The sequence below is a fragment of the Cryptomeria japonica genome, chromosome 6, assembly GCF_030272615.1.
Source record: "Cryptomeria japonica chromosome 6, Sugi_1.0, whole genome shotgun sequence".
Taxonomy (NCBI): domain Eukaryota; kingdom Viridiplantae; phylum Streptophyta; class Pinopsida; order Cupressales; family Cupressaceae; genus Cryptomeria; species Cryptomeria japonica.
The window spans coordinates 326386504-326410185 of NC_081410.1; positions in this window are offsets into that span (position 1 = coordinate 326386504).

Genomic DNA, 23682 nt, shown 5'->3' on the forward strand with positions numbered 1-23682 from the left:
TGTAGGAAGGCCAACTTTCTAGAGCTCATTGATCAATTACAAAAGGAAGTCTCACTGACTTACAAAATGGATTATGAAAATCCAATATAGTGTATTGCTACAAAAAACATCTTCTATGCCAAGTTCAGTACTAGTTTAAGCTCATACAATAACCATAAACCCTTCTACAAAATCTACCTTAATATTTGCTCTACATATCCATCATATCTATCCTCTATCATATATGTCTCTCAAAATGATCTATAAGATTTCATACTTATATATGAGTCTTATTACAACATGCCATGTCATCTTACAAAAAGATATTACAATTAAGTACAAAATACAATACTCAAAATCCTATCGGTAAGGATGCCAGTAAACATTATTGTTGTTGTTGGTGTAGAGTCTGCCGGTGCGGGTGCCTGGCGGTGCCATGAGATTTCAAGGTTGCCATCAATGACAACACCTTCAATCACCTTTAACTACCATTAGAGTGTGCAATGCCAACATCCCGATGTAAGATTTTAGGATCCTTATCTCTTAGCAAATAACTCTATTCCTCTTCAAATGCAACCAAATAAATAACAAGGCATACACCATCATTTGGTCTATAATTGCTAGTAATGTTATCCAATGCCCTAGAAAACCTGAGATTAAAAGCATGTACTAACTCATCTTCTTCTTTTTGAATGTCCATGAATGTCTTCATAACTGAGCTTGGATCATTTATTTTACCAAACTGTTCCATGAATGCCACCTTCAACTCATCCCATGATGAGATAGAACATACTAACATGTAGGAGAACAAGTCTATGGCATTTTCCCTCAAGGACTAAACAAAAAACTTCATGATAACATCTTCCTGATTTATTTCAAAATCTTCCATTAATTTACAAAACTCCTACAAATGTTGTCATGCTAATTCTAACTTCTTCCCATTAAATCCTGGTAATTGTGCCCTAACCCCTACAGGAACAAGATTTGGGAAACCTTGGATACCATCAAAATTCAATGGTTTATATCTTTCCCTAAAGAAATCTCTATGATGACTTGGCATAGATTGCACATTTGTTTTTGACATTTCATAAGGAAACATAGGCACAAGATACATATTTTCATTCATTCCCTTATTTATTTCCCTTCTCTTGAACTATTTCATTATAAATCTCAAAACATACTCCATCTAATCTTATACAAAAAGTGAAAACCAAATCACAGGACCATGTAAAATAATCACTACTATTCCCTTCCTTAGTGCTTCTTTCACTATTTAGGGAACATTTTTTTTTATAATTTTCATGAAAATACACTTGACTCATGAAAATATAAATACTTGAAAATATTGAAGTTGCTGCTGTCCTCTCCAATTTGGGATTTACAAAATCACCTTCAATCCTTCAAATATTTAACACTGATCTTTTGATAGAGTCACCACCTCCTTGCAGAGGATAAATACTTAAACAACTGAAATTTCTTCACAGCTTAGATTTGTTTCAACACAACACTACCACATTTCCTTATCATCAAATGGCATTACTGATTCTATCCTCAACTTGACAGGGTACTTCATCATAAGAGCTCAAATCTGCTTCATCCTTCCTCCAAATTTCTTGGTTGTTCTTCAAGCAGACACATACTAGTGCATAGATCTTAGAGTCTTAGAGTTGCCACTCACAATCGTGAGGTATTACATATAATCTTAAAAAATGGATAGATCTGGACCAAACTCTTTATAGAATAAGAACTACAACATATTTATTAGCGACATTTATGAGAATTAACTCAAACCGACAAGGGACAAATCAAGAAGCTTCTTAACTCTCTGGGTAAACTCTCCACTATATTTTAGCAAATTTTTCTAATCAAAGATTCTTCAATAGTTCATTTCATCCCCAACAGAGTCGCCAATTTTTGTTGGTTCCCAAAATGGACGACAAGTTTACACTGCTATAGGGTAGAGACCAAGCTAATTTCCTCCAAATATCTATGGAGAGCCACCTCCAACTATCAATATCTGTTAGGCTTGGACCAACAATAACAAGGACAAAAAGTCCTTCTGCGCTTTAGGCTTTGTAGGACTAGGGAGGGTGATCCCTTTAGTAAGACATCCTTCTCTCTGCAACGATACTCAGGAACTTACTGAAACAAAGAATATTATCTCATAATAAAACTCAATAGAAAGGGAGAATGCTCAAGGATGGAAAATCCTTCAGTGAACCTCAACCTTAAACTAGAGTATGAGAGAGGGTGAGACAACTTTCAAAAAATACATAAATCTTAGCAAATGATTGTTTTGATATTTATAAGATTCGTTCCAAAAGATCATAAATAAGAGAAAATCGAAAACTAAAAAATGTAATGAGATTTGCTAGCGAGTACCAGTGCCTTATTCATTGGGCTATAGAGTCTATGAAAAGTGTTACTAAAAACCTGATAAAATTTCATCTAATAGCTGGTCTAGCCTGAAACAATACTGCCTTACAATATTGCTCTTGCTTATAGTCCTTCATCTAAACTGCTTATCAAATCCTATGGTGAGCCTTATTTCCTCTGTAATCTCATTCAAGAATTTTAATTAACCCCTTGGACTAAAGAATCAAATGGAAGAATACATACATCATAACAATGCAATAAACAAATGAAACCCTTGATCCCATTTGCTTAAAAGAAGATAAAATCACACACAGGAGAGTAAAGATTGGGAAAAATATATTTGCATTAATAACATAAGCTATCTTTTATCAGATGATAGCCAACAAGTTCAAATACAGAATGACCCACTTGAAAAAGGGAACCTACATCTATTCTATTACTCTTTTTTCTCTGCAAAATAACATTACGACCCTCTAGAACTACTTTGGACCTAACCTTGCAGAAAAGATCTATTTTATAGAGATCTTTCTTAGAAAAATTAGACCCTAACTAATGGCCTTAAATTCCCTTTTATAGAAAACAAGGGAGTGACAAGCTTCAGGTCATGAGACACTTGTCAACAATAGATTCATTCTTTGATAATTAGCCCTAAAGGCTGTATACAATTTTGTTTTAAAATATCCACATGTCTATGCGTTGGCACCTGTGAATCATCATTCTCAAACTAAAAATTGGTAGAAGAAAAACCATTTGAGTCATGCCGTTATTTCCCTAACTCCTTCGGATGGATTATGTGATGTTGCATTTTTGTCCCATAGAGAATTTCCCTTCCTTAGAAAGGGAAACAAGATCCTGGCAAGACATAAAGTTGCCCCTCAAGCTAGAGGAGGAACTCAACCTTCATGCCTAGGATCAAATGCAGTGGGAGGGGGAGTTTGAGGGGGAACATAATATGCTAGGGAGGGGTCGTAGCTTCCATGCAACTACATGGATGGATTGCTGCCACTCCCTACCCAGACATGTTCCCTTTTCATTTCTCTGCTGGCTCTTTCATAGAACCCTCTGCCACCCAGAGATTGAGTAGACACAGAGGTTGTGCCATGCATGGCCTTTCTTCATGAGAAAAAGATTTCATGCCCCCTTTGGAAATCCTCCCCACTTTCACATCCCCTATGGCAATAGACATACTTAGACATGAGAGAAAAAATCCATCCAGTATCACAGAGTATATTGCAACTCCATCTATAAGCTTGCTCAAACATCATTTCTTCTGTAGAAAGAAAAACTACATTTACAAAATGAAAAGGCTTCATACTGTTCTACCAATTTGATCACCAACTTGCTGTATTTATAGCTGAAGAATACTTCATCAAGTAGTTCCTATTCTTGAAACATCATCACTTTAGTGTTCTCAATTTACTCTGCCAGCTATGGACACTAGAATTCATGCTTATCACATCTACTGTATTCTTCTATCAAGGTTCATCTAATGCAATTGATTCTGTCCTGATCTTATTCCTTTTTTCTATGTACAATATTTTGCTTTAGGATCTCTATCAACAAGCAAATCTCTGAATTTATCAGAGAACTCATGATTCATCACACTTGAATTGGAAGCTTATCCAAATCCTTTCACATCTCTGAGCTATCACCTTTGACTATCAAATTAATCCAGAATTGACAAGTCTAAATCCCATTCATTTTGCCTTTTCCCGTGAGCTATGACCAATGCCTCCAAAATCCCTCCAAACTTCTCATTTGAAAGTTAGCCGTAGATCTCATCCAACTTGGAAAATCTAACGGTCATTTCTTGCCAACTCTACTCAGTAGTTTGACTTTCCATCTATATCTGTGGATGCACAAAATCCTAACTAAAAAGTGTCATATCATCCTTTGATTAAGCTCTGTCAGCAACCTCTCTGTAATCCTTCTTGATTAGCCTAGGACACGTGGCATCATCTCATGATGTTGTGGTCCATAATCTCCTTGCAACTTCCATCATGGGAATACGATGACCGCTTGATCTGTTCAATCTTTACTGCTTTGCATACTGCCCGTCAACTCTTCCAGGACTTAAAAGTCGAGCACCTTTTACCTCAAGATAAAACATCTTCGTTCATTTTGAGCACATACAAATTAATGGGACTGTTAGTAGATTGACCTTTACCACCTGTGAATAGATATCACAATGCTTTTGATCGGTTACACTGCTAACCCTGTCAGTTTCTGCTAATAACATGCGGCACATTCTCGCGATGTCATGGCTAGTAAAATCCTCACATCTTTGGTCGCAGGGAAGTGCTAGCCGTTGGATCTAGCCTTTCTTTAACAAATGGTCAGAGTATTTAGACCTTTTGGACTTAGAAAAATATAAGCACGTGCATAAATATTTTAAAATGGGACTAGTAATAAGAAAGTTATGTGTTTGACTTAGGGAAATTATTATTTCACGAACTAGTTGATCAATATTTTTCTTAGGGAATAAGATGGCCCCGCTCATGAAAAGGGTACCCTCAACTTTAAGTGGGAAAAAGTAACAGAAAAACATATCATCACTTGGCTTGACTTCACAAAATGTAAGAAGTTTTGATAAACCCTAAACCCTAGACCTTGAATCGTTCACAAAGGATACAAATAAAACCTGAAAAATCAATGTTTTGAGCTCAAAAATTGAAAATTCCATGCAATCAATTTTCAGAGCTATCAGTACTAGAGAACAACATGTATAAGGCACACTATAATTTTTCAGTAATAGAGTTTTTAGAGCTAGATACCATGGAAGATGGGTTCCAACATACTAGAGAACAACAAGTATAAGGCAAATACCTATGACAATACTTCTTTGTCATGTGGTTGTTCTATGATCATTTCATTTCTTGATCATGGCTACATTTTCTCCTCTATCACATCCATAGAAATACATACCTTGATAGATGTCCATGCTTTGATTTCTTGAGGTTTCATTCCATTGTCATAGGTATTTGATGGTTCCTTCCCATATTATATCTTCTATTGTGGACTGCTATGTATTACTTAGAAATGTAAAATAATGCTTTGACTGCACTTTATTGACACATTGATCATTATTACTAATAACCAATGTATTATTATTGAACTCAAAATTCATGCTTCCTATGACAATTACTGTCATTGGTTTGTCTATTCACTATCTACAAAGATTTCTCTTAGATCTACTTGTCATTGTTTGCAAGCATTGTCAAAACTCCTTGCACCCCTTCTTCACTATAAGACATTAATATTTCTTTGTCACACCTAGAATGGGTTGCAAAGGTCTTTTCTCTTTTGTTGATATCATGAAAATTCTAAAGACTATATTGGTGTCTCCATTGTCATGTGACAATCTTTGAGATATCTTGTGACTATTTTTGACTACTTTTTATTGGCTATCAACTATTTGGAGGCATGTCATCTTTTATCCATATTGACCACTCCAAGTCCTAGACCTTTTGCAACTGATCAAGGCCATTTTCACTTCCATAAACTGTAAGTATTAACAATTCTCTCATTATCCTTCTTTTTGATCTAAGACCTTACTATTTTTTCACTAACGTTGCCACCTTTGTTCATAGTGTCCTTGGACTCTGTATTATTTTGATCCCAAGGTTGTACCTATTGTCATTTGTTTTAACCATTGAAACAATGCCTTGAATATAGTTTTGAAAGAAAAATTCTAAACTAAAGAAGAATATTGTGTCAAAATGCATTTAGGGCTTTTGTTGTCCTTGAGATCCATACTTTTCTTCCTTAAGACTATCATTTCACAACCACCTACCTCCCATGGTATGCAATCCATAGACAAGGCACTATTATTTACTTGCACATTAATTTTGTGAGTATATCCTTTTATCGTCATATTGTATTTTTTGTGTTTGATTATGTAATGTCCCCTTCTCAACAATAATAACTCAGTTGGTTGTTAGCCTATTCCAGAGACCTGTAGGCTAGTCAGAAGCAAAAATTAGGGTTTCCTTCCTTCGGGAGGATCTATCAGTATTTTTGAAGGCTTGCATATTGGATTTTGTCAGTTTGGGTTCCATATTCCTTCTAGGTTTTTGGAAAGCTTCTCAATGATGGTCATGCATAGCAAGAAGAAAATTTTCACAAAATTACTATTTTTAGTAAGTGGAGGTGAAGGCAACTTATTTCTCTAGGTTTTTATGGGTTTTCTGATAGCTTCATGATGGTATAACATGCAAATCAATTTGAAGACCTTTTTTGGTCTTACTATTTTTAGTAAGTACAACAACTACTTAGATTGGGGTTAAAATCACTTTGGAAACACTTACAATTTTTAGTAGTATGCTATTTATAGTAAGTACTATTTTTGGTACTGTCATTTTTGGCAAGATCCTGTGTTTGAACTCAGATGACTATTTTTTGCAATGCAGTTTAGTTCCTTGGCCTCAACTCATTTTGGTAGTATTCAGTATTTGGAAGTTGAAGTATTTTTTAATACTTTATTATTCTCAATGGCCTAGGCGTAATTTGTGTTATGACTTCAAGGGGTTGACATGGTGTTCATAATTAAATTATAACTTAAGGTAAGATGGACGATTATCTAAGATTGCCTAAGTTATATTATTATTTAGAAGTCATTGTTGAGCGCTCACTTTACACATTATTTTATAAGTTATATTTATCAAAAATGGTGATTAAGGGTCAATGTGAGTTGGGAAAACTATGCTAAGGAGGTGAAATGAATTGATAATTGAATTTGGGAGCCATGTGAGTGAAATTTGAATTTGAATTTGGCTTGAAAAGAGGTTATAAATAAAGGCCTTGGGCTCTCATTTGGACCATCCATGAATATTATAACAAAGTGTTACCGAAATGTTGTTGGAATGCTTTGAGGAATGCTTACCTCCTAGATTGTGTACTCCACTTCTCGCTTCAAAGATAGTGACTAGTAGGGATTTGGGACTGTTCTTCACTGAGAAGAATGGATGAATTCATTGCAAAGTGTGTGTTTGAGTTTCCTGATTTTGGAGTGTTGTATGTGTGTTCCAGGTTGCTGGTTTGGGTGTGGCTGTAGCTTATTTTCATTCATATCTCTCCATCTAGGTGTCTTCACATTTTCGGTATTTTCTCATTCTTTCCCTCTATTTTAGGCGATTATTCTTGTAATTTTTAGCACTTAACTTTGTGTCTTCTTTTTTATAATGCAAGTCAAATTTCTACCCTAGTCGTACCATGTTGGGATGCCTTGGGATGCATACAAAATTCATTTGGGGGTGTTTGATGCATTTTGTTGGTTCTAGATTAATTGTCTATCTCATATCTTTCATTTGCATCTATTTGGGGGTCATTTTGTTAAGTATTGGCAAAGTTGTGAGTAATTTTGTGAGTTTTGTAGTTGCTGGTCTACGTTTTCCCAATGAGTTGTTTGCATATCATATTTTGAAAATTTTAGTGTGGAGTGGTTTTTTGGTGTGGTTGGTCTATGTTGGTTTTGGGAGTGCTTATATCATCATTTGTAGTGATGGACAATGTTGTTCTTACTTTGAAATCTCATGCTATATATTGTAAAGCTAATTAGTAGTATTAACAACTATTTCTTTCTAGTTTGTAACTCATTACCCACTCAATAATTGGAAGAGACTGGGTTGCCAACTTTCTTATTTTATTGTAATACTAACCACCTGCTGAATAAGCAATTGAGTATATTTTAATTCCATTTTTTTAGTCCTCCCACTAAACAAGTGGTCGAGTGATTGTTGTTTATTTTAGTTCTTGGATTTTGTAATTAGTTGGTTGCACTACCAAACTAATATTGAAATCTCTATCACCTGTTGGATAAGTGGAACACACTGGCTTTCTGCCCAACATTGTACTTTTCACTGTAATTTCTAGTTTATCATTGATCTAATGATCCTCTTATCACCGTATGCTCTTACCTTCCCACATTGGGCTCTTGGTGATCAAAAAGTGGAAGGGTTATGTTTTGCAGTGTTGTTGATTATCATTTTTCTAACCCTAACAGGTACTTGTGGTGTTTGTAACTGGAAAAAAATTGGAAAAAAATTAAGAGAATATTTCAATGGTATCAGAGTTGGTTTTCCTGTCATCCTATGTGTTTAGAGTGATTAGAGTTCTCCATGAGTGACAGAGACATTCAATACTACAACAGAGAACAAAGAAGACAACTGTATCAGCTTCCACCCATTCCAGTTTAAGAGATGTTTTTAGAGGTTTGAAGAAACAGAGAGATATTAGTTAATTCAATGTTAGAGAAAACATCAAATCTAAATGGGGTTGTAGAGAGAGCTGAATGAAAATTTGACACTACAATGGACATAATATCCCAATTGTTGGAAAAAACTTAATCAGAATATTGGTGGGACTCTGAATCAGCCCACTAATGGACTTGAGGCTAGCACCTCTAACAACCTTGGAAGAAATGGAAATGGAAGCAACCAGGGGAGCAACAATGGAGGAACACCTATCGGGTCCATTACAAGACCTTTGCACCCTGTCTTTCTTCCAAGAGAAGCACCACCACCTGAAGTGAAATCCCAATGGTTGATGAGATAAGGGCTAGTTACATAAAGTATACTTCTCTCCCAATAGAGATCCAGAATATTCTCACCCTAGACTGATTCATGAACCAAAAAAAGAAGAGAGGTGGGAGATATGACAACAGTTCCTCTACTCTAAGAGAATATCAAAAATCTCTTGGAAAGGTGACTAGAGCATATTTTGATGGGAGTGATAAGTGTTTCGCTAGAGCGTAGGTACAAAAGTTGGACAATTATTTGTCCTTGAGACTGATATCAGAGGAAGATGAAATCAAGTTTTCTGTCTTGCACTTGGATGGGACTGCTCATAAATGGTGGTACCATGGCTTGGTTACTCTAGGACGTGGCCTTATTGTGACCTACAATTATTTTACTAACAAGTTCATTGAGAGGTTTGATACAAAGGATCATGAGGTGAAGTTCCATGAACTTGTGCAGTTGGGGTAGCAGGGATCATTAGAAACCTACATAGCTGATTTCCAAAGATTGGATATTATGGTGCCAAACATTACTAAGAAGAGACTTGTGGTCCTCTTTATTGAAGGATTGGAAGAGCCATTGAGGGGTTGGGTGAAAGTGTTTTATCCTTCCAATGCTGAATGAAGCTATCAAAAAGTCAAGGAGTATGGAGTTGGCTTCCCCTAAGTCTAAATTCTAGTCCAAGCCTTTCCCCTATTAAAAGAATAAAAATGCATTTTCAAATCAGATCAAGAAGTTCCCTTCTTGGGTGGATGAAGAGCTCCAACAAGAACTCTCGATTTTTTTTTTGTGTTATTCTTGTAAGGAACCTTGGGCCCTAGGTCATAGGTGTTATCACTATTTTAAAAATGGGTTTTCCCTTCCCATAAATTGGCTAAGTTTTGAAATTTTGAATTAGACATGCTATCAATTGCTTCAGCTCTGTGTTAGGTCTTAGGGGTTTAGGGTTTCAATTTTAAATCATTCAATGTTTTATCAAAAAACCCTTTGGTTTCTATTTCTTCGTTACTTTATCCACTTAAGTAATGGGTCTTAGGTTCATAGGAAGTGTCCCCCCTTGTCATTTTATTAGGCGATCATTTGAATTAATCATAAAATTTTACACCTTATATATTTTCCTCCTAATGTTGTTGGGCCCAGTAAGTTGTGCGCATCTCTCAGGAAGATCTATGGTTTTCACAATTTCATTAGGCGAAGTTGCACATGGTTTAAGACCCACAAAATGGCGAAAAGGAAATGCATTCTAAATGGCACTTTTGGTCCGGTTTAAAGAGGCTTCATCTCTTCCAAGATCCAATGGCTGGCATTATTTTGCAGCCTGAACTTGCAAGTGAAATACCTTTCATGAAATGGTGAAAGTGTCTGGTGGGATCCTGCGTGAGAAGACTTTCTAAGTGATTAAAAGGTGATCAAGTCCAATCTGATCTGATGGTTTGTGCTATTTCACAGGTTGAAAATGCTTGATAGTTATCTTTCACGAAGTGGGGAAATGACATGGCACTCCAAGCAGATAGTCTAGCTGGTCTAGAGAGTGAGTAATATGGTAGCACGTGGCAGAGGCCACAATAGTCAGCAAGGTGGGTCTAAGAGTTAAAAGAAGGTGGGTCCCAGAGGTGAGTCATGCCATGGGATAAGAGGTGACCTGGCAAATACAAGTGGCAAGGATGAGGTGGAACCTAGTGTTTTCTCTCAGAAAATGAAAGACTAACATGTCAGCTTTGAAAGTGACTAGATGCCAGGTGTTTGAGGTTGAGTCGGAGGGACCACATCTGCTTGAGTCAGTTTAGATTGTTAAGCATCGAGCAAGTCGAAAATAATCTGACAACCCACGTGAATTCGCAAGGGTAAGATGCTCATGCTTTATGCCCTGTGAAATGGCGAAAAGGTTTTTCGTCCCCAAAGATAGATAAAACATGAGGTTAAAGGAGGATCAACTTCATTTTGATCCAACGGCTGGCATTATTTTGTAGTTGCAAAGTGCTTGAATGATATGCTTCGTGAAACAACAGAAAGAAGAAAAGGTATACAGGTGTCATGCTAGATGGTGACATGTCCATGGACATGTGGTTTCAAAAGAAGTTGAAGGCCTGCCAAGGTGTAACCAGCGGTAAAAGGGAGAGACACGTGGCTGACATTGAACTGGGCTTGAATAGTTTTCTAAAACCAATGGTTGAGTGCCACATGGTAGTCAGTAACCAATGAACAGGCGGCGTAAGTAAAGAAAGCATAAAGGGTTTCCCTTAAAGGATGGTCATTTCCAATCTGATCCAACGCCTCGTGTTGTTTCGTGGCCTGAAGTTGAAAGATGTTTAAGCTTCGTGAAATAGCAAAAGACTGCTAGCAGTCAAGGTAAAGGTGTGGTTAATAAAGATGTCGATGGTTTAGGTAAGAGTTAAACACCAAGTAGTTAGAATTCCATCTTATGTCTAGCATGGCTTTGTGAAGGAGAAGTGCTCGAAGGATAAAGTGCAAAATGGAGAAAAGGAGGTGGGGCCCAGCGCAAAGGGAAGACTGTTAAGTCAGTGTAATGGCCGATCAAGTTTCTTTTGATCGGATGGTTGGTGTGATTTCATTTAATGAAATTTCCTAAAGGTTATGCTTCGTGAAAGAGTGAAAAGAAAGAATTGCAGGAATGTTGTGACCCGTTGGAGCGAAAATTTGAATTCTTTCAGGAATTCAATTCTAAAGGGATAGTCGAAACATGCGGAATCAATGTCGCAGTTAATACCCTGGGTACCACATATGATCTCTTGTCGATTGAGTAAAGGTATCATTCAAAAGAATTGTTGCAGAAGAGCAGAAATAGAGTTATTATCTTCAAATACAGAGCAAGTCAATTCAGTTGCAGAAAGGATTCCTTTGAGCTAAAATTAGGTTTTCTTGTACTCTTGTGTGGCAATTTCTTTGTGGTGTTTTAATTAAGGTCTTGATTTGTCACTGAACCATTTGGGGGTAGTATTTTGATTGCTTTCATTTTCAAAATGGCACCTAAGAGAGAATTTTCCAAGAAAGTTAATTATTAGGAGAGGGCCATTTGTGATGATTTTCTTGAGCAGTTGACGTTGTCAACTAACCAGGCATCAAAAGTAAAAGAATTAGTGCCTAGAGCTCCTTGTTTGAAGATAGGAGAAGGGCTATATGATAAGGGCAATTGGTTGAGAGATCCATAGGTCGGGTTGTCTATGTTGGGATTATTTAAAGTTGGATTCAAAATGAGAAATTCTCCAGCCCCACATAATAGCATCTAGGAGTTAGATGTAGGGAAGTTGGTAGTTCCAGGGGTATTCATGGACATGGATCTATTGACTCAAATTGCACATAATTATGATCCAGTCACAAGAAGCATTAGGGACATAAATGGGAAAGCCCTTATTGAATTTAATAATGAAGAGTTCAGAAGTGCTTTTGGGCTCAATGAGTTTACCAATTTTTTGGAACCCATTAACTTCAAATCATTAGCTCAAGTATACAGTACATAGAGGAACCACCTTAGGAGTGAGCCTCTTAAGGAATTTTTTGTGAAGATAGGTGGGTTGATAGTTGTAGGACCCAACACTGAAAAGCCTTCTCATTGAATCTATTCACCCTCAGGGCTAAGGGAATGCATTGGTCACTCTGCCAGATTTTGGGAGAAGATACTGAGGCAAATATGTCCAATCACTACTTGTTAATGATTGCTCAAATTTTGAATCATTCCCTTGTAGTAACATTTGATTATGCTTCTTTCATTACTGATGCTATCCATGGAGGGTTGATAGGAATAAAAAATGGAAAGGTGGATAGGCCTTTCAGATGGTATTCACTCCTCATGCATCTATTTTTGTTTAAAGGGGGTGATTACTTTGCAAGTGGACTGGACCTCATAAAAGAGAAAGAGGGAGAAAAGATGCCAATGCAACTATGGAGTATTGTGTTGTCATGGGACAGAGAGGATGCCGGTTTCTTAAAATTTGATAAATATTTTTCATCAAAGATTAGGACTCTCCTCTGCTCAGAAAACCCAAGAATCCCCAAGGTTCTTTTGGAATTTGTTAGACCAAAAGAATTTGCAGAGAGTATAAAGATTGTTCATAGTTGGGGTGATATTTACCTATACCAAATCTCAATAGTTTTTAGAGTTTTTGGTTTTAGAGGTACTCCATTCTTGTTGCCCTATCAGGTCCCTCTCAAAGTGGGAATTGCAGAGGTCCTCAGACAAATTGGTAGTGTACAAGAGGCAGAGCTGACAGGTAGGGGTAAAGGGACTATTTTCCCTATGGTTACCATAGCCCATCAATTTATAATAACCAAGGGAGGTTGGAATTGTTTTGAAGACTTTCTCAAACCTTATCATCTGTCAACTACAATATCCAGGTGTGTCTATCTAGAAGACTTCTTCAATGGCATGTTTAGAAAGAGGGCAGTGTGCAGAGGTAGACCCCATCAATTTCAATTTCCTGAGGACCTCATTAGAAATGAGTTTGATTTGGATGAGCAGGAACTGAGGAAGGAAAAATGGGTGGCTTATAAGAAAGCCTTAGACTTTGTACATCAATTTGATGCCAGCTATGACCCATTGTCTAGCTTTTTCCCTTTTGAGGAGAAAATAAAGTTTTTAATTGTTTGCTTTGAGGATGTGATGCAGACCCTGAAGGAAAAGAGGGAAGCTATGATTAAAAGCAACCCTAAAAAGGCAAGAATGATTCTAAGTAGGTCTACCTCCACTAGAGAAATCCCTCCTGGTGATTATACACTACACAAGAAATCTAGTTATAGTGTGTTGATGCCTACAATAGGGGAGCCCTCTACCTCCAAAGGAAAGACAAAGATACAAGATGTCATTGATATCCAAGAGAGAGCTAAGAAGCAGAGACTAGGAAAATAAGTACAATTGGATACACCCTTGTACTCTCCATCCCAATCCCCTATCCACATAGGAGATGAATAGATGGCAGCTGAACAACTAATACAGTTAGGCAGTTTAGGGGAAATAGTCTACACTTATGATGAGGTAGAAGAGGGAATGCCAAAAGAGCCCCTTGCTACTGAAATGAATATCACTACCAATGAACTTAAGGGCCAGGAGTGGGATCCTGAGATCAAGTAGGCTAGTGATGACTTCTTGGTTGATAACAATTTTGTTACCTCAAGAGCATTTATGCAGTTTGTATGGAAACAAAATATAGACAAATACAATGAAAAATGTGAGAAGAGAAAAGGTGAGAAGTCTCACAAAGATCCAGCTCTAGTGGAGGAGGAAATAAAGAAAGAAATGATGGAAGAATTCAAGACCATCACTCCTGAGCAAGGAAGAGATATGGTGGCACAAGCTGGAGTGCTTATTCTCCCTGAGTGGGACATAGCAGATGCCCTAGTACTGGAGGCAATGAGGAAAGAAACCAAGCCCATGGAGGGAATTACTTTCAGCAAGGATAATGTTGCACTCATCATGTGGTCTCTCAAGAGAGATGAAAATAAAAGAAGCAAAGATACCCCAGGGTCAAGTTACCTTTGTGGAATGATAGTGAAGAGAGTGCAGAACACAGGGGTGGTAGAAGCTGCTAGCACTGTGCTAGAGACTACAAAATTTAGTGTTGCAATAGCATAAAAGGAGGCCAAGGAAAAAGAAGACCTCCAAGTCAAGTTGGAGACAATTCTGAAGGCCTATAATAGTGCTAAAGAGGAGGTAAGAGGTAAGGATAGCATCATTGCTAAGTTGCAGAGCTAGTTGACAGGACAGTATCACCAAGGTGAGTCTTCAACACTGATGATTTCCTCCTCTCCTGCAAGACCTCCACCTAGCAACCCCACCATTGAGTTCCCACCATCTCTAGCACCTTCTACCTCCCAAATGATTGAGATTACTCCTCAAGAATTAGAGAATCTAAAACAGGCTCAGGCTTTGTATGCCAAGAAATATGAGGAAAGAGTAAGGGCTACTATTTCAAGTTTTGCAAATACAATGAATGCCTCACTGCTATATAATAATATAAGCAAGATTTTGGATATGTGGAATGAGCTCAATGGAGATAAGGCCATTTTGACACCTATTTTTGACAAGTGGAGGCCTAGAGAGCAGGACTTGGAGCTTATTTGTGCATCTTATGATGAAGCAGGGGCCAATCCTATCATCAAATCCACTTGTGACACCACCAAAGACCTAGTAAAATTAGCAGAAGGGGTGGATAATGCTGATGGGAAAATTAACTTGTACAAAAAGGAGTATGCTGATTAGGTTTTTGAGTTGCTCCCAGGAGTTTTTGCTAGCCTAGATCAACTGAAGGACAAAAAAGTGTGGCTCAAGGAATTAGAGGCCAAACTGTTAGCCAAAATTAAAGGAATTGTTGATTTGGATGATGCTTCCTTCTTTGTTGTGATAATTCAAGAGATAGAGAAAATCAAATTTCATTATGGTTTTCTCAATTCAGAAGTCAACAAGATGAGAAATTCCTGGAAAAGGTTGACCAAGGCTAAGACAAAAGTGATTAATTTCGCGGGGCCAATTGATGATGTGTATAATGAATGGCCAAGGAAATATGCCATCTAGGATGTAGAGCAGTTAGAGGGCGCTCCTGAATAGTTAGAAGAGGTTGCAACTAGACAACAAGTTGAAGAAGCTGCAGAGGTCGAAAAGGACTTGTAACTATTTTTTGTAAAAGGCTTTGTAACTTCTTTTGGAAAAGAAATGATTGTAACAAAATTCTCCTAGGAAAGTCCAAAATTGTTATAAATGGATACCAAGACTAAGAGTAGAAGGATCGCAAAAGAATTGTAAGAAAACGTTGTAGAAATTTATATCTGAGCTTTTCTAAGTTTAATGGAGAATATTCAAAAGTTTTTGTAATACTTTTTTGAAGAATATATCAATATACAGACCATCGGTTTTGAGTAAAACTTTGTGTCATCTTCAAATATGCTCACAATTGTTTACTATTTCATTCTGAATAATCTAGGGTTATTTTTTTAAAATGGGGGTTGTAAGGCAATTTTCAGTAGATGTGTTTGCTAGCTTTTCTCTTTAGGAGGGAAATTAAATATGCAGGGATCTCTTCTACCAGTAAATTCTTTGTACGATACTTTGAATCTTGATGAGCATAGTTTGATTTGGTATGCATAAATTCTCATATATGTTAGGCATATATAAGGATTAACAGAAGCCGAGCTAATGGGATGTGTAGAGATATTTTGTTTGGGGAGTTCTATTTGAATTTAGATGACTCTGTGACCTTTGATAAAGCACTGGTATAGATCGAAGTTGTCTATTACATGTTTTGTAGGTCAAAATAGTGAATATGAGTATAATTTTCATTCCTTCATTTTAGTTAGTTTCAAGGTGATTAGATCCACTGGTTTTCTGGACTGGTTTGTTGTGGATTTATCTTTTGAAAGTGTGAATTTAGTTCACAAAGGTATACCTACCTGGACTCTAAGTAGGTCCGAAGTGTAGAAGGTTAAATCAAACCTTGTCATATGTTGTCCAAAGAGTTTCCTTCCCTTTTACATCTCTCCTGCATAGAGTTTAATCATTTTATTATAAGGATGTTGAAGTGAATCAAATTTTGAAGACAACAATAGGTGTCATGGAAAGGGCAATGCACATCAAATGGAAGCCTATTCTACTGATGGTTCTGATTCTAAAAATTTAGAACAACATACTGAAACATGGGAAAGTGAGTATGATAGGTTCCAAGATAGATTGATGATGACCACAAGGATAGGGGTGTAGCTACACAATTACCTAGCCTTCACAAAATGAGTCATTCAAAGTTCGGGGAGTGCTTGGAGAGCACTGAGTTATTGCTCTTATTGATACTTTAGCAACTCACAATTTTATTGTTGAAAGGATTGTTGCAAAGAGAGTCTTGATAACTGATGAGGTTGAAGGATTCAAAGTCATGGTAGCTAATGGTCTCTAATATGTCTTTGAAGTAAGAAATTATGAAGTCAAGGATGACTTCTTTGTGGTTAGCATTGGAGGAACTGATGCTGCAATGCTTGGAATGCAATGGCTATGATCTATTTATGAGATCACTCTCAATATGCAAATAATGGAGTTGAAGTTCATGTCTGAAGGGAAGAAAGTGGTGTTAAGAGGGATGTCTAATGGAGGCCCTCAAATTATGTCACTGAAGAGGATGGAGAGGCTGATCCATCATGATCAAGTGGAGTGGGCAGTGGAATGCATGATCATTCCATCCGATCTAATAGAATAAAAGGGACACTATCCTCTTGATACCCAAGAATTGATCACCAAGAGGAGTAAGGTCTTTGAAAGTACACCCCTTGGGAGACCACTTGAGAGAGGTACCGAGCACATAATTGAACTTGAAGAGAGAGTGAATCCGGTTATCACTACTCCATATCAGTATCTCAAGAAGAAAAAAGATGAGATAGAGAAAGCTATTAAGGATCTTTTTGATATGGGATACATTTGGCCAAGTAAGAGTCCCTTTGCTTCAATAGTGGTGCTAGTGAAGAAGAAGGATGGAACCATGCACATGTGTGTGGATTATCGAGGTCTTGATCAGAAGACCATCAAGAATCGGTACCCTATTCCTAGGATTGATGAACTACATGGTGCTATTTTTTTTGCAAGATTGATCTCAAATCCAACTATCATCATATTAGAATGAGGGAATCTAATATTGAGAAGACATCCTTCAGATGCCACTTTGGGAAAGTTAAGTTTCTAGTCATGCCCTTTGGCTTGAATAATGCTCCTGCTACCTTCCAATCTTGTATGATCAGGATCTTTTAGAAGCAATTGAGGAAGTTTGTGCTTATCTTCTTTGATGACATCCTCATTTTTAGTAAGTCATGGAAGGAGCATCTACAACAATTGGATAAAGTACTCAACATTCTAGAGTTTGAGTATTTGTTTGCTAAAGAGTCTAAGTGTGATTTTGGGATGACTTGGAGGTGCTTTACCTTGGCTATATCATCAGTGCAAAAGGAGTTGAGGTTGATCTTGAGAAGATCAAGGCAATAGTTGATTGGCCTCCACCTGAGAAGTTAACACATCTGAAGGGGTTTTTGGGTCTATGTGGCTTCTATAGGAGGTTTGTGAAGGGATACTCCTAGATGGCTGCCCCCCTCATGGATCTCACTAAGAAAGGAGATTTTGTATGGTCAGAAAAGGCACAATCAATGTTTGACAAATTCAAGGAGATTATGAACTTGTGCACTATTTTGGATTTACTTGATTTATCTAAGCCCTTTGAGCTACAATGTGATGAATCTAGAGAAGGTGTTGGTGTTGTGTTGATGCAAGAGAAAAATCCAATTATGTTTGAGAACATAAAATTAAGAGGAGTTGAAAGAACTTATTCCATCTATGACAAAGATATGCTTGCAATCATGCATGCATTAGCCAAGTTCAGGCAATACTTGGTGGGGAGAAAATTTGTTGTCAAGTTTCAGATCATAACAGTCTCAAACACTTTATGTGTAAGAAGGATTTAAATGAAAGATAGTAGAAGTGGGTAAGTGAGCTATAGTCTTACGATTTTGACATTGATTATGTCAAAGGAAAGAATAATATTGTAGCTGATGCACTTTCAAGAAGACCCCATTTGAGCTCACTATTCGAGCTTACCGCTGATTGGAGGGACTTGTTGCTTGCTGATTATGCCAAAAACTAGTTTCTAATCAGCATTATTGAGGGTACTTTTCATGATGAAAGGTAAAAGGTGGTTGATGGGTTGATACTTTACAAGGGTAGAATATTTTTGTTACTTGAATCTCAACTCAAAAAGAAGATTCTACAAACTTTCCATGACATTCCTATGGCTGGTCATCAAGGATATTTCAAGACCTCTAAGAAGATTCGTGAGAGTTTCTCTTAGAAGGGGTTGAAACATGAAGTGTTGAGCTACATCAGGGAGTTTCACACTTTCTAGATGAATAAAAATGAGCACACTCACCCAATTGGATTGTTTTGATTAAGTAAAAATAGGTTTTTGAGAGGAACCCAAACCTTTTACATATAAGGAAATAGATAAAGCATTAAAGTAGAAAAAAACCATGTCTGATCACCCAAACAAAAAATAGTTCCCTTCCAAACCAAAAAGGGAACTCAAAACACATAGAGCTGCACAAAGACAACAAAAGGATAGCAAAAGGACAACTCAAAGACAAAGATAGAGACCAAGACAACTAAATATTTTTTGTAATATCTTCTGCATGAATCACCATCTACTTCATGTTATCCGCAGAGGTCTTCAAATCATCCAGCTCTCGAGCCTTGATATCACCCTGATTCCTAGTGTTGGCCCTAGTTCTCTTCTCATGTCCTTTTTTCTCCATCTGGTCTTTGTCACCCTCTTTGTCTTTAATGTTATCAAATCTGTTAATCAAAATATTCATATTTTACATAGAGGCTTTAAGAATCTAGAAATTCTATTCAGCAATCCTCTCCACAGTTAATTCCATCTTGTCGACTCTATTGACCAGGTTATTCATGGTAGTTTCCAGCCCATTCACCTCTCTGTTCCCTTCCATTTCCTTAACCTTCTTTTTTATTTCAATAATTTTTCCGATCATGGCTTCAATAGCTTCAGCATTGTTGATGGCAATCGCTAATTATTTAACATTTTTAGAAAGAGGCTTCTCGCCTATCGTAGCATTTTTTATAACATTAATATCATTCTTTAGGTATTAATAGGAAATACCTTAATACTATCATTTTGCTGATATTTTTCACAATTTTGCTTATAGTATCACAAAATACCTTAATACTATCATTATCCCCATGATAGTCACTATGATTTCCCCTTTTATTCTCTTGGCCCTCATTCTATAATCCTTGAGTACTCATATCCTCACCACGACCCACATCCAGAATCTCATACTCCTCCTTACCCTTCACATTATCATTGTTTCCCTCTTCTGCATCCTCATTAGTAGCTATCAAAATCTATTTTTTAGCCTTGTTAGCTTCCCTACTGGTATTCTTATTCCTCTCAGTTTGTTTTCCCATTCCCTTTCCTTTCTTTCTTTTGATAAATTTTTCCTCAAAGGACTCATCCTCGGAGTCTAAGAGATCAAAATCAACCACAATCATCTTTCTTTCCCCCTTATTCCTCCCCTTTTTTCTAAGATCCTTTGACTCACCTTCATTTTCCAAGTCAAAGTTGAAACCACTATACTCACTTTCCGTGTCATCATCCCTGGTATTTTTACCTCTAATTGGTTTCTCTATGGATTTCCCTTTCAACAATTTGTAAACTAAAACCATAAGACCTTGATGAAGAGAATAGTCCCCCTGAGGGTCTTTCTGTATTTCTTTAATTGTGTGATCCATGGAACAAGCTAAATAATAGGGCAGGCTTACCTTTTCACCATGGCGGAAGTGGTTGAGCAGCACGAAATGGTGCTTGTAAGCCCTTGTAAATCTTCCATCCAGGGTAATGTAGGTTATGGTAGCAAACAACACGAACCTCCATGGCCTAAAGATGCACTTTGGGGAGTGGTAGGAGTTATCCACCTTCACCATTTTCTTCTTTTTGCCATCTGTGATAAGAAATCTATCCATTGCCTTATCAGAGACACTTTGATCTCTATAGAACTTAATACCATCTTTCACCATCCCGTAGCTTCTACTATGATATCTTCATCCATCATCATCATCTGGGTGCCCACCAGAACTTTTCCATTCTTCCAATTCTTTATAAAATGCTTGGTAACTATTGGGTCTTTACCACAAAGCCTCTCCATGAAAACACTTTAGCCCTCCTCTTGTAGAATCTCCCAAACCTCTTTTTTCTTCTTCCAATCCGAACATGAGGTTGGTTCAAACCTCTTTTTGTTCCCTCCTATTTTTCCTTCAAAATCACTGGAATTCCTAATCTCTGCTTTGATATTTCCTCTCTGGTTTCTATTATTGCTCTGAAAAACAACCCAGAATCCATGCCCTGTTAATATGATAAGACTATTAAATAAATGCTCATCACCATTGCTGTAAACCTTCATCAAGAAAAGGGGAAAAAGCATGAGAATTATGATTGATGGTGCCACGTTGCCTCATCTAGATACAGTCTAGTTCAAGCAAGGATTTGTCCTCACACACAATTTTACTCTCCCCATTAATGGTAATGATTTTCTCTGATTGGCAGGCCAGGTTGGCTGCCCAGTCAGCACACAAGTCATCTTCCCTATAGACATGTGTGAAAACACACATATCAAAGGTTTCACTTATTTTCTTTGCTGCTTTAATAGCATTGTTTATAGACCAAGAGGGCAGGAACACCTTATTTAAATAGTTTATGATATTGAAAGAGTCACCTTCACACCAAACTCTGGCACAATTGGTTTCCTTCGCTAGCACAATCCCATGATAAGCCACCATGGCCTCAGCAACATGATTAGTTTGACTACCAATAGGGATACATTTAATGGTTTTGCATTTTCCCCATTTATCCCTTAAAACCATACCACACCCTGCATTGTTAGGGTTACCCTTTGAAGTGCCATCAAAGTTAATTTTCATCTAGCCATGAAGAGGGCTTTCCCATTTCACACCTTCTCTATGATTAGCCTGAAAGATGTCTCTTCCCTTTAATCTCCAATTTTTGAAAATAATATGATCATTCTGATCTTTGGGGTTGGCTATTCCACCCATGATGTTGATATTCTCTACATTTCATTTGATTTTCTCAAAAATTATTTGAGCCTTAGATGCCTTCTCTCTAAACACTCTTTCATTTCTCTCTTTCCATATTCCCCAGAAAATGTGAGGTAAAGCCAATCTCCATAACAAAATTATAGACTTATTCCTTGAGGGGTGATGCCAAGAATTAAAAACCTCTTGGACAGATTCTAGAAAGACCCAACTGATATTGAAGTAATCCAAACATCTAGCTCGGATATCAACAGAAAAGAGATAGTGGAAGAACAAGTGATTGATGGTTTCCTCATTCTGCATACAAAGAAGACAAACACTAGGCATATAGAATCTTCTACTTTTAAGGTTATCAATAGTCAAAAGTTTATTTTGAAGGAGAATCCAGAAAAAAATATTAATTTTGGGAATTAGGCATTTCACCCAAGCCTTAGCCCAGCAAGGACTCTCCAAATTAGAAAACTACTGATTATAGAGAGAGGCAACATAAAATTTACCATTTGCTGTAAGTTTCCAGATTAGCTGGTTATCCTCATCCACCACCACCATGGAATTCATAATTTTGTTTAGATTACCAAGGGAGGGATCAACTGGGGATAATTCCTTCCATTGTTCATCATTCCAGTAGTCACCCACCATAGCGCCATATTTTTCCTTACAGTGATTCTAAAATTTGCCCCAATCGGGATTATCACTCAATGGGGAGTCAAGAAACCAAGAATATTCCTAGAATTTAATGAAATTACCTTTCCCCACCTTCCATTTCACACCTTTGGCAATAAGATCTCTAGTTCTTGTAACATTTTTTTAGATATTAGAGCCAATTGGGATATCTTCAGCATTGAGGAAACTTTGAAGGGTAGGAAATTGTCTTTTATACTTGTTGTCCCATATCAATTTCCATTCTCCCTGAGTTTTATAACCTCTCCATATATGCTTAGCCATGAAAAAATCATTCATGTCTCTGATTCTTCTAAGGCCAAGACCTCCCTTTCTTATAGGTTTACAAACCTTATCCCACACAATCAGATTCATTCTCTTCTTCTCCTCAACCCCTATCCATAGAAAAGTTCTTTGAATTTTTTCAATAGCCTCCGCAAACTTGGCTGGAATTCTAAAAAGGTTGATGGCATAAAGTGGAATACTCTGAAGAGTAGATTTCAAAAGCTGGACCTTGCCAGCTTGGATGGGTAGAGAGCCTTTCCATCTAGCTAACTTCTTATGAAATTTATCCACAAGAGCACCCCAGAAAGTATCAGGAGGGACTTGACATAAAGGGAGCCCAAGATAGGAAGCAGGAGGATTCCCCAATTGACATCCCAAAATGTTACTTATTTTTATCTATCTTCTTTCTAGAGTGTTGATGAAATAGATAAAAAATTTAGACCAATTTATGAATTGACTAGTAGTTGTCTCATAACTATCCAATGCTTTCTTTAAGCTCCTAGAATCTTTCACTGAAGCATTCCCCATAATAATAGAGTCATCCACACATTGCTGATGGGATCAAAATTGGTCCACCAAAGAAGGTTTCAACCCACAAAACTCTCTCTTCTCAACAAGATTACCAATAAATCTTCCCAAACATTCTGCCATGATAATGAAAAGAACTGGGGATAGAGGATCCCCCTGTCTGAGACCCCTTGAGGATTTGAAAAAGGGGGAAGGAGACCCATTGATTAAAACAAAAAAAGAAGAATATGTTACCAATTGCAAAATAAGATAGATACTTCTAGAGTAGAAACCAAAAGCAGAGAGAAAAACCATCATAAATCCCCAGTCCACTCTATCATAGGCTTCAGATAAGTCAAGCTTCAAAAGAAAGCCTTCTTTTTTAACACTAGAGAGAGTGAATATTTTCATGGACCGATATTATTTGTCTCCCAAGGACAAAGCCACTTTGCTGGGGAGAAGTGATAGAGGGGAGTAGAGTCAAGATTCTAGAGGTCAAAACCTTAGAGATGATCTTGTACAAAGAGTTGCATGGGCTGATAGGTCTAAAATGATCCATGGAATCAACACACATCTTTTTGGGAATAAGGACAATGAAAGTTCCATTCAGTTCTTTCAAAATTCTACTTGCACCAAAGAATTCTTTCACAACACTGGAAACATCACCTCCAACAATATTCCAATACATTTGAAAAAAGAACATGGGGAAACCATCTGGGCCCAGGGCCTTGTTACCTTCAAAGGAATTGATAGCTTTCAAAA